Source organism: Narcine bancroftii, chromosome 6 (genome assembly GCF_036971445.1).
Source record: "Narcine bancroftii isolate sNarBan1 chromosome 6, sNarBan1.hap1, whole genome shotgun sequence".
NCBI lineage: Eukaryota > Metazoa > Chordata > Chondrichthyes > Torpediniformes > Narcinidae > Narcine > Narcine bancroftii.
In genome coordinates this window covers 218,519,937-218,534,548 of record NC_091474.1, presented here as the reverse complement: position 1 = coordinate 218,534,548, position 14,612 = coordinate 218,519,937, and the positions used below count along the sequence as shown (strand labels likewise).

The 14,612-nt window shown below is 39.8% G+C and overlaps 1 long non-coding RNA gene across 1 annotated transcript in view; it reads left to right on the top strand.

Annotated features, from left to right (window-relative positions):
* Positions 1-14,612, top strand: part of LOC138735530 (uncharacterized) — an 82,625-nt gene that overhangs the window by 34,092 nt on the left and 33,921 nt on the right. The window contains exon 2 of the long non-coding RNA XR_011339744.1: positions 8,423-8,470. This is a non-coding gene — a long non-coding RNA (uncharacterized lncRNA). The remainder of the gene's footprint in view (positions 1-8,422; positions 8,471-14,612) is intronic.

Genomic DNA, 14,612 nt, shown 5'->3' with positions numbered 1-14,612 from the left:
TTTAATAGTATATTAAGGGTAGGGGTGGCATGATTGGTGTAGCGGTTAGTGCAACACATTTACACCACCGGCAATCGGGAGCCGAGTTCAAATCCCAGGCTGTCTGTAAGGAGTTTGTACATTCTCCATGTGTCTTCGTGGGTTGTCTCTGAGGGGTCTAGTTTCCTCCCACTGTTCAAAGCGTAGCGGGGTTAGGTTAATTGGGTATAAATTGGGCGGCTTGGGCTTTTGGGCTGAAATGGCTTGTTACCTTGCTTTATGTCTAAATTTTAATTTAAAAAAAAGTGGAGTTTAAATACAGGACCAATAGAAAATGATGCTGGAGAAACTTTAGTAGGAGACAAGGAGATGGTAGTGGATCTGAAGGAGTATTTTGCATCCATCTTCACTGTGCAAGACATTTTCAGTACACCTGACTTTCAAGGGTATCAGGGAGTAGAGGTGAGTGCAGTCACCAACAAAAAAGTTTCTTGGGAAGCTGAAAGGTCTAAGTGTAGATAAGTCTCCTAGAATAGGTGGAATGCACCCTCAGGTTCTAGAAGAATTTGCTACAGAGTTTGTGGATGCATTAGAAATGATCTTCCAAGAATTAATTGATTCTGACATGTTTTCGGAGGACTGGAAAATTGCAAAGGTGACTACTATTTGAAAAGGGAGAGAGGCAACAGAAATGACCTGCCAATACACCTGTTTGCCTAACTTCGATGGTTGGAAAGTAGTTAGAGTCATTTGTCAAAGTTGAGGTTGCAAGGTAACTGGAGTTGCATGACAAGATAGGACAAAGTCAACATGACTTCCTTAATGGAAACTCTCCCTGCAAACCTAATGAGAAAACCTCAAGCAGGCTAGATGAAGGAGATCCAGTAGATATTGCAAATTGGGATTTTTCAGAGGACCTTTGACAAGGTGCCACACATGACGCTGCTTAACAAAATGAGACCCCATGGAATTACAGGAAAGATGCTAGCATGGGCTTAACAGCAAGAAAAAGAGAGTGGGAATATTGAGATCCTATTCTGTTTGCCCCACAGGGGTCAGTGCTGGGGTAACTTTTTAACGTTTTATATTAATGATTTGGATTGCAGAATAAATGACTTTGTGGCTAAGTCTGCAGATGATGCAAAGATAGGTGGAGGGACATAGAGTAGGAGAATGTTGAAGTGTACATTCGTGCATTTAACCATATAACCGTTTACAGCGCGGAAACAGGCCATGTCGGCCCTTCAAGTCCGCACTGGTTCACTTGAACAACTCCACTAGCTCAACCGTCCCGCTCTCCGCCCATAACCCTCCAACACCCACACCTCCATGTACACATCCAACCTTTTGTTAGATGACAGAAGGGACCCTGCCGCAACTATCTCTTTTGGAAGATCATTCCATTCTGCCACCACTCGCTGAGTGAAAAAGCATCCTCTAATATTTCTCCTAAAGTTTTTCCCCCTTATCCTTAACTCTTGCCCTCTTGTTCCAACCTCCCCTGTTTATGTCAAGTCTATCTATCCCTTTCATAATTTTAAAAACCTCTATCAGGTCCCCTCTCAGCCGTCTACATTCCAATGAATAAAGTCCCAGTCTCCTTAATCTTTCCCTGTAATCCAGATGCTGTAAGCCAGGCAACATCCTTGTAAATCTTCTCTGCACCCTCTTCACCTTATTTATATCCTTTCTATAATTTGAAGACCACAACTGAGCACAGTACTCCAAACCTGGCCTCAACAATGCTTTAAACAGCCACAGCATCACTTCCCAGCTCCTATACTCTATACTATGATTTATGAAGACCAGCATACAATATGCCTTCTTAACCACACTGTCTACACTGTCTTCAATGAACACTGTTCCATAACCCCCAAGTCCCTCTGTTCCTCTGCATACCTCAATGCCCTCCCCTTAACTGCATATGTCCTAATATGGTTATTTTTACCGAAATGCAGAACCTCGCACTTGTCTACATTGAATTCCAGCTGCCATCTTTCAGCCCACTCTCCCAAACAAACCAAATCCTTCTGTAATCCAAGAAAACCTTCCTCACTACCCACCATGGTCTCTATTTTTGTATCATCCACATATTTGCTTACCAAGTTAACCACACCCTCCTCTAAATCATTAATATAAATGATAAACAACAAGGAACCCAGCACTGATCCTTGAGGTACCCCACTTGTCACAGGCTTCCAACCTGACAGACAGTTGTCCACTCTGCTGTCTATCTTCCAGCCATCTCTGAACTCATGTCACAACCTCTCTATTAATCCCTAGTGACTGAAGCTTCCTTATTAACATTCCATGCAGAACCTTATCAAAAGCCTTACTAAAATCCAAATAGATCACATCAACCGCTCTACCTTCATCACTTTTTTTGTAATTTTCTCAAAAAACTCAACAAGGTTAATCAAACATGAATTTCTTTTTACAAACCCATGCTGGATGACCCTGATCAATCCCTGCCTATCCAGATATGCGTATATACTATTTTGAAGAATACCCACCACCGAAGTCAAACTTGCTGGCCAATAATTACTTGGCTTACACCTAATGCCTTTTTTAAACAATGGAACTATCTTCACAACCCTCAAATCCCATGGTACCACCCCCTCCTCCAGTGATCTTTGAAAAATCACTGTCATTGCCCCCACTATTTTCTCCTTGACCTCCCTTAAAGTCCTGGGAAAAATCCCATCAGGACCAGGAGACATCCACCTTTATTGACACTAGAAGTTCCAAAACCCTCGCTTTACTAATCCCTATCCTTTCCCATAACTAAACCCTTTGCCTCACTTATCTCATATAGCCCAATGTCCCTTTCCCTCATGAATCCAGATGAGAAAAAATTGTTCAATATCTTTCCCATCTCATACTGTTCCTTACATAGTTGAGCAGTCCCATCAGACCTACTCTATCCTTAACCCTCCTTTTACTGTTCACATATCTGTATAAACCCTAAGGATTCACCTTCGCCTTATTAGCTATGGACTCCTCATACCTTCTTTTTGCCTTTCTAATTTCCCTCTTAAGGTTCTTCCTGCAATCTAAGTATCGATCATACATCTTCTCAATCCCCTGTTTTTTATATTTAGCATAGGCCTCCCTCTTGTCCCGAACCCCAACTTCTCAATTTTTCCAGAAAACTACAGCTCCCTTCAACCTTTGGTCTTCCCTTTTGGCCTGACTTGAACATAAAGATTGTGTACTTTCAAAATCTCACCCCTAAATTTCCTCTATATCCTTTCAGGCAAAAAGATCAGCCCACAAATCCCTTCTCATTTCTCCAAATCTGGCCTTCCCCCATTTGAAGACCTTCAACCTCGGACCAGGTCTATTCCCTTTCCATCATTAAGCTAAAGCTAATAGACCCAAGATCACTGGATCCGAAGTTCTCTCCAATGCTCACCTCCCTCACCTGCCCTATTTCATTCCCAAACCACAGACCTAACACTGCTCCCCCTAGTTGGTGTCTCAACATATTGTTGCAATAAGCAATTCTGAACACAATGCATAAATACTAAGCCATGCTGCCCTTTTACTGAGTGCATTTCCCAATCTATGTTTGGAAGATTGAAATCCCCAACCAACACCACCCTATTTCTACTGCACATCTCACCTATTTCCTTGCACATTTGCTCTTCTAGTTCCCTTTCCTCATTTGGAGGCCTATAATATACCCCTATAAGAGTAACCTCACCCTTCTTATTTTTTTGTTCTACCCACACTGCCTCCCTCAATGAGCCCTCCAGTCTATCTTGCCTCAGCACTGCTGTAATATCTTCCCTGACAAGTAATGTCACACCTCCCCCTCTTACTCCACCAACTCTGTCACACCTAAAGCAGCAAAATCCTGGAATATTGAATTGCTATTCACAAACCTCCTTCAACCACATCTCACTAATAGCCACCACACCTTTAGCTTATCCAACTTCCTTACTACACTCCTTGCTTTAAAGTAAATACATCTCAGGGATCTCCTACATCCTACCTTCTCTCCCTATCCTCCTCTCTACCATTCTCACAATTGCCACTACAACATCTTTTTATTACTTCCTACTGTTCCTCCCTCAAATTATTTAAATATGCTTCTTTCCTTAGCCTACAAACCCTCTCCCTGCTGTCCTGTCTAATTTGAAACCCTGTCCACATCCATACTTGTTTAAATGCACCCACCCCCCCCCCCCCCGACAGCCCTAATAAATACCCCTGCCAGGGAAAAAAAATTAAAAATACAAATAGACTTGGAGATTCTTGAGCAGAAAACCTGAATATTTAATCTCCAGTGGTGAGAAGAGGATTGCAATGTTGACACATATACCTAAGTGAATAGGATGTAAGAGCAAGGATGTAATGTGGTTTTATGAGGCCTGTCTTAGAGAATGGGGCACAGTTATGGGATCCTTAGTTGATGTTCTGGCATCAGAGAGGGTTCAGAGATGATTGTCTTGGAATGAAAGAATTACCATACGAGGAATATTTGGCGACTCTTGGACATAGAGGTGTTTTGAATGTTGAAAGATCTGGATAGAGTAGATGTGGCAAAGTTGGTTCCTATCATAATAGAAACTCTATTATAATAGAGAGAGGACATGTAAAGGACAACAGGACATATCTTCAGGATTAAAGAGCAATCATTTAAAACAGCCATACAGAAGAATTTCTTTATCCAGAGATTGGTGAACATCTGGAATTTGTTTTCTTGGTGGCTAGAATGGCCAGGTCATTGGGTGTATTTAAGGCAGAGAATGATTCATATCTTAATATACAGGGTATCAAAGATTATGGGGAGAAGGCAGGGGAGTGGAGCTGAGTGGGAGAATGGTCTCATTAGCCTGACTGGCTTACTTCTGCTCCCATATTTTATGGTCTGAATGAGATTATATTTTAGATAAGCCAATTGTAAATGAGAATTGAAGATCCAACTCTGTAGAGAGAAAGCTCACAGCTGCAGGAAACAGAATGTTGTGAGAATAGGTGACTTTAAGTTTTCACATATTGACTGGGCTTCTCATACTTTAAAAGGGCTAGATAGCTTAGAGTTTGTCAAGTTTCAGGAAAAATTTTCTCAACCAATATATAAAAGTAACAACTGGAGGGAGTGGAATACTGGATCTCCTATTAGGGAATGAGACAGGACATGTTACAGAAGTGTGTGGGGAACACTTTGGGTCCTGTAACCATAATGCCAATAGTTTCAAGATAATAAGTAGAGATACTCAATTTGTGAAAGCCCAATTTCGAAGAAATGAGAAAAGATCTTGAAAGTGTGGATTGGGACAGGTTGTTTCCTGCCAAGGATGTGTTTGGTAAGTGGGAGGCCTTCAAAGGTGAAATTTTGAGAATACAGAGTTTATATGTTCCTGTCAGGATTAACACGAAAATCTGTCGACACTGCGGTTGAAGTAAAAACACAATGCTGGAGCACTGATGTTTTGAGGTTGAGCCCTTCATCAAGCTATGTATCTTTAATTGTGCTTTATAAAGGACCGTGTTAACTTGTTGAATTTCTCCAGCATAGGAAAAGTTATCATGCATAGGGAACCTTGGTTTTTAGGGTATATTTGGAATCTGCTTGAGAAGAAGCGAGAAGTATCTAGCAGGTATGAGCAACAAGGAGCAAAGGAGGTACTTGAGGAGTAAAAAATGCAAGAAAAAAAACAAGAAATAAATGTGAAGGTCTAAAATAAGACATGAAGTGGCTTTGGCAAACAAAATGAGGTAAAATCCTAAGGGTTTCTGCAAGTCAGGGACAAGATTGGTGCTCATGAAGTTCAGAGTGGTCAGCTATGTATGGAGCCAGAAGAGATTGGGGGAGATTTTAAATGGGCTTATGGCATCTGTATTTATTCAGAAAACTGGCCACAAACTATCGAAGCAAAACAAACAAGCAGTGAGGTCATGGAACTGAATAGAGGAAGTGCTTGCTTGATGTCTGAAAGCAAAAAAAAAGGTGGATAAATCCCCATGACCTGATAATGTATTCCATCGGGTCATGATTCAGATTTCAGATTTATTGTTAGTGTACGAACATGACATCATATACTGTACAACCTTGAGATTCTTCTTTCTGTGGGCGAGGCAGAATTACCACTTTTTGGCAGTGCAGGTAATACTAGAACTTAGGAACATAGGCTCAAGATTCTGGTGTGTAGATTTAAGAGATAAAAGAGAACTGCTTCTCCTAGAATAGTGAATCTGGAATTCTCTCTTCAATGAAGTGTGGAGAAGCCTTGTTAAACAATCTTAAGACACAGTTTGATGGATTTTAGAACAATTGGGAACAATCACCTCTTCCCTCACTGCCATTTGGGCCCTTAACAGTCCTTCCAAGTGACGCAACCATTAATTTATGCATCTGCGGGAGTCCCGTTGAGGTCTCCTTGACATTAGGGTGATGCAGACTGGAAGATCACTTTGCTGGGCCTTTTGTTCTTCCATCGCAATAGTGGGCATCTCCCAGTGGTAACCCATTCAGTTCCCCACTCCATTCCCATGCTAGACTAAGACCAGCTGCAAATTGGAGAAACAATATTTCACGTTTCATCTGGGCACTCTCCGGCAACATGACTTGTCATTAGCATCTCCCCCCCACCCCTGTTGCTTCCTTTCCCTATGTCTCCTTTCCTCTCGTGGTCTCTCTCTCTCTCTCTCTCTCTCTCTCTCTCTCTCTCTCTCTCTCTTTCTCTCTCTCTCTCTCTCCCTCCAGCTCTGAATTCACAGAGCCAAATCCCTCCACCAATCAATTCTTACCTTTCCACTCCTCTCCTCCCATCCATGTCAAATTACTGCCTTTTGCCTGTTGTCCTTCGATCTTCCTCCCCAGCCTTTTTATTCAGATGTCCAACTGCTTTTTGCTCATACATTGACAAAGGGCTCAGGCCCAAATGGACCTCCCCTCCATCAGCTTCATCAATACTTTGATCTGCCTTGGGAAAGATGGCAACATTTTAAAGGATCAATCCCAACACAGTTATATTCACTTTCTCTGATTCCTTTGCGCAGAAGATACATGAGCTGCAGTCAGATTCTTAAATGGTCTTCTCATAGATTGAAGATTATGGCCTTCCACTGATTCAACTGTAATTTACACTATATATCAGATGTTATTGTTCACTCTTTGACTAATTGTTTTATAACTGCACTAATTGCTTAATGGGTTAACTTGCTCAGACAGCAAGTCAAATGGAATGAGCTCCATCAAGCAAGCCAAAGCTTTTCCTTGTATCTCGGTAAATATAACAATTGAATCCAATTTGATTTGCAACTTCTCAACAAATGAAGAAGCCCAAACCTTCATGCAGCAAGACCAAGACATCATACACTTCTAGCAATCAGCTAAATGTAACATTTGTGTCATAAAATAACCAGGGTATGACCATCTCCAACGATAGAGAGTCTAATTACCAATCTTTGACATACAATGGCATTGGCATAGCTGAGTCTCTATCTATCAATGTGAGGGACGGGTCTTGACTTAAATTGCAATTAGTTTAGCCACATAAATACCATTTATGTGGCTACAGGAACAGGTCAGAGGCTTAACATTCTGTGGTGAACTATTTACTTCCTTACATCCATTCCAATAATCTCCAATTGCCATGTGAATGAGGTTCCAATGGTATGATCTGACCTACACTATTGGTGTATCAACCAAGTTCAAGTTCAAGTGCATTATCTGATGGTAAATATGGAACCCAATGAAACAATGTATTTTTTTCCAGAGATGGTGCACACATAAAAACACAATAGGCAGGTCACAATCATAATCAAAATAAATATATAATTTTGGGGTCTAAATGATGGAATTCTATCCTCAACCACATTGTGAAAGAACCTCCAATAGTTCTGAAGACAGCTCATAACTACCCTGCCTTGGGCAATAAACTCAAGGAATCGGTCAATTTTCATTTTGTCATTGTAGACTTGAATTAATAGAAAATAACTAAATCTTCTCAATAATTTTGTAATAGCTTCTTAGGAACTTAAATCAGAGATCCAAGCTGCTCTCTTAAAATATTATGAACTCTTTTAAATATTTTAAAACTTTAATAAATTTTTGATTGGCATGTTTATGAATATTTATAACTGTTCAAACACAAAATTTTCTGAGTGGTTTTCAAGATAAACTTACAAATTTTCTTTCCATTTAAATTTTACATTTAATTTACATTCTCTTTTATTGAACAACAGAGCTGCCTCTCTACTCTGTGAATTAGGGAGCCAGTGATAGCTCAGAGGTTAAAATATAATGTGACTGGAACAGAATTCAAATGCACTTCAAAAATTAGACTGAGTTTCAATGGAGTCAGGATGAAAGAGATGGGAGAGCAGTCCATTGAGGGAAATGTACTGGAAGTTTTATTATCATAATTTATCTGACTGCTTGTCTTTTATCAATGTCTATGCTCAATAACAAAACTGTCTTTATTCTCAGGCCTTGGCAAATACTTTAGCGAAAGATGAGATGGATTGAATCTATGAGGTAAATGGTTTGACAGTATGCATGAGGAATGTCTTCTTTGCTATTCACTCACCGCTCACCACCACAGTCTTGCCAATCCCACATGCTACCACCTGCTTGCCCAGAACTACCTCTCACCACTATCAGATCGATCAGTCTCACTCCTCTTCCTCCTCATTCCCAACCTCCATAATTTTTGTCATAATTTATTGACCTCAATCTTTTGGGCACTTCTCTCCATGTCTGCCACTGGAGTTTGCTGTTATGCATTATTTTTGGATTACCCTCTGGAATATGGACCATCCCATTATCAATTAACTTGAACAGACTTTCAATACATTCAAAATTAATCTGCTGGAGGAATCAAGCAGATCGAGCAGTATCAGAGGGAGAAAAGAAGAAGCCCACGTGGACTTTAGTAAGGCCTTTTACAAAGTCCCACCTGAGAGTTTAGTCAGGAAGATTTGGATGCTCAGTATTTATGGTGAGGTAGTAAACTCGATTCAACATTGGCTTTATGCAAGAAAGCAGAGTGTGGTAGTGGATGACTGCTTCTCAGACTGGAGAGACTGGAGGCATATGACTAGTGGTGTGCCTCAGGGATCAGTGTTAGGACCATTGTTGTTTATCATCTATATAAATGTTCTGGCTGATAATGTGATAAATTGGATCAGTAAGTTTGCAGATGACACAAAGATTGGAAATGTGGTCAGCAGAAAGGAAGGCTTTCAAAGCTTGGAGCAGAATCTGGACAAGCTGGAAAAAATTGACTGAAAAATAGCAGATGGAATTTAATGCAGACACATGTGAGGTGTTACATTTTGGAAGGACAAGCCAAGGTAGGACATACATGGTAAATTGTGGGGCACTGAGGAGTGTGGAAGAACAGAGGGATTTGGGAATACAGATACATAATTCCCTTAAAGTGCAATCAGAGCTAGATAGGGTTGTAAAGAGAGCTTTTGGCACATTGTCCTTCATAAATCAAAGTATACTGTATAGGAATTGGGATGTTATGTTAAAGTTGTAAGACATTGGAGAGGCCAAATTTGCAGTATGGTGTTCAGTTTTGATCACCTAACTACATGAAAAATATCAATAAAATTGAAAGAGTGCAGAGAAGATTTAATAGGATGTTGCCTGGACTTCAGGAATTGAGTTACAGGGAAAGATTAAACAGGTTAGGACTATATTCCCTGGAGCGTAGAAGAATGAGGGGAGATTTTATAGAGGTGTACAAAATTATGAATAGACAGGGTAAATGCAGGTGAGCTTTTTCCACTGATGTTGGGTGAGATACAAACCAGAGGACATGGGTTAAGGGTAAAAGGGAAAAAGCTGCGGAGGAACATTAAGAGGAACTTCTTCACACGGATAGTAATGGGAGTGTGGAATGAGTTTCCAGCTGAAGTGGTGAATGCAGGCTCAATCTTAATATTTAAGACACATTTGGACAAGTATATGGATTGGAGGGGTATGAAGGGCTATGTACAGGGTGCAAGTCAGCTTGATTAGACAGTGGAATAGTTCAGCACAGATTAGAAGGGCTAAAAGTCAGAAGGCTTCTGACCTGAAACATTGACCTTTCTTTTTCTCTCACTTCACTGAATCCCTCCATTAGATGAATCCTTGCTTCAGATTCCAGCATCTGCAGTCTGTCTTGTGTTCAAGTTGCCTTCCTTCACTTTCCTGGTGAAGCAGTTTTTTTCATCTGACTGGTCAGTCACGCTGCTAAAGACCAGGAGTGACATTGAAGGAGGCCAGTTGGTTTAAAATCTGTAGGAGTGTTGAGAAACCTGTTCTTTTGGGTTTTCATAACATATTTCTTTCCCTTTCCAAGTACTTAACAAAACATACACAAGCACACAACTGATACAATGGAAGCCATGGGGTTTAGTTGTTGGAGAGCATAGGAATGCAGACGATTAAGTTTAAATGTGCCCATTGGTAAGAAGAGGGCATACCACCAATGCTTGAGACTATTGTCGCATGAATCCAAGGCCAAAATATTTACTTTGCTCTTTCCATTACTTGGTGTTTAAAACAAAAATGCAATCAACATGCTAATCAATCCATTTGCATATTAATTGTCTTGGTTTAATCTTTCACAAACAATAACAGCTTGCAATTTTCGCTGTGGAAAGGTTACAACCTCTTGAACATATTCACTTGGTCACAACCCTATAACCGATTAGTTCTGGAAATTATTATTTGAATCTTATTAAGCTAATTTCCATATTAATTACTATTAAATAATATTTCATGCACAGCGCTTCTTTGACTCCAGTTGGATCAATCCTACGTTTCTGGAAGATTTTAAAAAATCCTTGCTTTTGTCAAATGCTATATGTCGAAGAGTAACATTTATGAAATGTATTTATTTGCCTTTTTAATTGCTTCTGAATCCATATTAATATTTTACTTTTGGTGTAAAGTACAGTGCTGCAAATATATGCCATCAATGTCCAGAATGAAGAATATTTATCATTTGCTATAACTAAGTTATTCAGTGCGATGACTTAAAAAATAATGACTAAATGTTTGCCTTATATATTATGATAATGTGAAAAGATTGACTGTGTAAAGTTACATTTTTAAAACAAAGCCCTTGTCATATGCAAAAAAAAAGGTTTGAATTTAGGTAAAATTAACTAGTCTGGAAGGCATAAAAGATGATTGGCTTAGTTGGGGGATTAAGGGAGGTGGTGGAGGAGTGGACGGGGAGAGAGGTAAAGCAGTTTTCTTTTCATTAGTTGAAATGCATAGTTCTGTACCAGAACCGCTTCTGAATTTGGTCTTAAAATGGCAGTCTTAGTCTGGAAACAAAATGAACATGTGATAAGTTTCACATTTCTCAGTTGAGGTAATGCACACTGTGTGAGCAGAGCAGGATATTTATTATGCCCAATGACATAGGCTTTGAAGTTCTATTCGGACTTTATCCTGACATAGAACCATAGAACACTACAGCATAGAAACAGCCCCTTCGGCCCTTATAGTCTGTACTGAACCATTTTTCTCCCTATTCCCACTGACCTGCACCTAGTCCATAGCCTTCCATACGTCTCTCATCCACGTACCTATCCAAATTCTTCTTAAATTTTTAAATTGAGCCCGCATTCACCATCTCAGCTGGCAGCTCGTGCCACACTTTCACCATTCTCTGTGAGAAGAAGTTCCCCCTCATGTTCTCCTTAAACTTTTCCCCTTTCACTCTTAATCCATATCCTCTGATTTATATCTCACCTACCCTCAGTGGAAAAAAAGCCTATTTACATTTATTATGTCCATCCCCCTCATAATTTTAAACACCTTTATCAAATCTCCCCTCATTATTCTATGCTAACCTGTTTAACCATTCCCTTTAACTCAGTTCTTGAAGTCCGGGCAACATCCTAGTAAATCTTTTCTGCATTCTTTCTATCTTATTGATATCTTCTTGTGGTCAGGTGACCAAAACTGCACACAATACTCCAAAGTGGGTTGCATAAAAGATGATAAGTCAGGATGCAGGATGGAGATTGAAAACATGGCTGAATGGTGAACTAACAATGACCTTGCACACAATGTCACCAAAACTAAGGAGCTAATTGTTGACTCAGGAAAGGAAAACAAGAGGTATACAATCCACTGAATATTGGGTGATTAGAGGTGGAGAGAGTGAGCAAATTTAAGTTATTTGGAGTAACTATTTTGGAAGTTCTTTCCTGGGCCCAACACACCAATGACATTATGAAGAAAGCATGTCACACCCTCTACTTCCTCAGGATTTTTCAGAGGTTTGGTATGACACCAGAAATCCTGGGAAATTTTGATGGAAGTATGGCGGAAAGTGCGCTGACTGGCTGCATTATAGTCTGGTATGGGGACACCAATAGCCCTGAGTGTAAAGCCTTCCAAAAGGTAGTGGACACAGACTAGGATATCACAAGCAAAATCTTCCCCACTATTGAGTACATCTACAGGGAATGCTGCCGTCAGAGAGCCGCAGCAATTCATAAAGACCCACACCACCCAGCTCATTAGGAAAGAGGTATAGGCACCACAAGACTCACATCAGCAGGTTCAGGAACAGCTGCTACCCCTCCACCATCAGACCCATCAACAACAAACTCATTTAAGGACTCTTACTTGTGCACTTTATTGTTTTTCTTTTATATTCTCTCTGTATTGCAAAGTTTATTTACATGCATTTTCTGTTTACAGTTCTTTGTTTGCTTACATGTTTACACTCTATACAGATTTTTTGCACTACCAATTAGTGGTAATTCTGCCACGCCTGCATGAAAAAGAATCTCAGGGTTGTATGATGTCAAGCACAGTATGTACTCTGACAATAAATCTGAAATCTGAAATTTGTCCTCTCCAATGTCTTAAACAGCTTTACCAGAACATCACAACTCCTATACTTTGATTTACGAAAGCCAATATGCCAAAATCTCTGTTTACAACCCTATCCACCTGTGATGCCATTTTCAGGGAATTATATATCTGTATTTCCATGTCTCTCTGTTCTACTGCACCCCTCAGTGCCCTACCTTTTTGGTTTGTCCTTCCAAAATTTAACATCTCACACTTGTCTGCATTAAATTCCATCTGTCATTTTTCAGCCCATTTTTCCAGCTGGTCCTGATCTATCTGTAAGCTTTGAAAACCTTCTTCACTGTCTACAACATCTTAGTGTCATCTGCAAACTTGCTGATCCAATTTGCCAAATTATCATCCATATCATTGATATAGATGACAATCAACAATGGTGCCAGCACTGATCCCTGAGTCACACCACTAGTCCCAGGCCTCCAGTCTGAGAAGCAATCATCCACCACTACTCTCCAGCTCTGCCTTCCGCCCATTGTTGAATGAGTTCACTACTTCACCATGAATACCTAACAACATAAGTTCATTATCTTCGATTGTACATTTACAATCTGATGAAACAGTGTATCTCTGGACCATAGTGCACCCTACATACAGTACACCCTGCACACAAACAACACACAGAATATACATAGAGATCCAAATAAATATATATAAAAATAATTTATGGGTTTCTAGAATTGTTTTGCAGTCTCACTGCCTGCAGAAAGAAGCCAATAAGGAAATTATTAAAAAATACCTTGAGTCCAACTGTCTTCAAAATTCACAATATATTAATTTTACTTAAAGTGAGCTTGGCCATGCTATAAATCTTGATTCATAAATACAGAAGTTTCCCCCAAAGTAATAGCTAATTGCTTCAATTCTCCACATTTCTCCTCACTATGTATTTGAAGAATTGAACTCTAGGCATGATGTTAATTGAAAATTAATCTTGATTGTTTTGAATTCATCAACTGGAGCTTCCTGAAGTGAAAGTTTGGACTTAAGAGCTTTAAGATTGTTTGCAATATATTTTTTCAGACCATCACCTCACTACATGAATGATCTTGCCTTATTGTGTGTTTTCATTGATCATGTTCCCTTGATGGAGGGATCACAAGGTGCCTTCTTGTGCATTTAATTGAGCCAGATAGCCCTGGATGTTGCTCACCGTCTAGACTTCTGCCTCTTGTCCAAAAGAGCTCTGAACAGTGCACAGGCCTCATTATGATTCCATCCCAAAAGCCCTGATTGATAGATGGTTTTGAACATTTTTTTATGTATCTGTGATAGCTGTAGATATTAATAAGCCATGCAAAAGTGTAACAAAAAGTGCACAAGAAAGACAGATATATATTAAAAAAAACATTTTGTAAGTGAAAGTAAAAACAAAAAATGCTGAAGATCCTGGTGGTGAAGCAGTGGGTGAGGGTAGTGCCATTAGACTTTAAGGGAAGTTGGATAGTCTCTCATGTTGGACATGTCTGGCATTTGTGCAGCACAAATGTTACTTAGCTTTAAGAGGAGGAAGAGCAAGTAAATGATATTACCACAACTTCCTTCACAGCCATAGACCTGACTTGGGAATATATTCCCATTCCTTTATCATCACTGGATCCAAGCACTGAAAAAAACATTGTCCAATATCCAAACTAGAGGATTGGACTGATTTATGAAAGTGGCTCAGTGACAGTTTTCCAAGACAATTAGGAAGGAGCAATAATTGCTAGAAATGATCTTAATAAGTAACTGAATGAAACAAAGCCAATCCTGAATGCAGCAGGTTCTATTTTTGTTTTGTCTG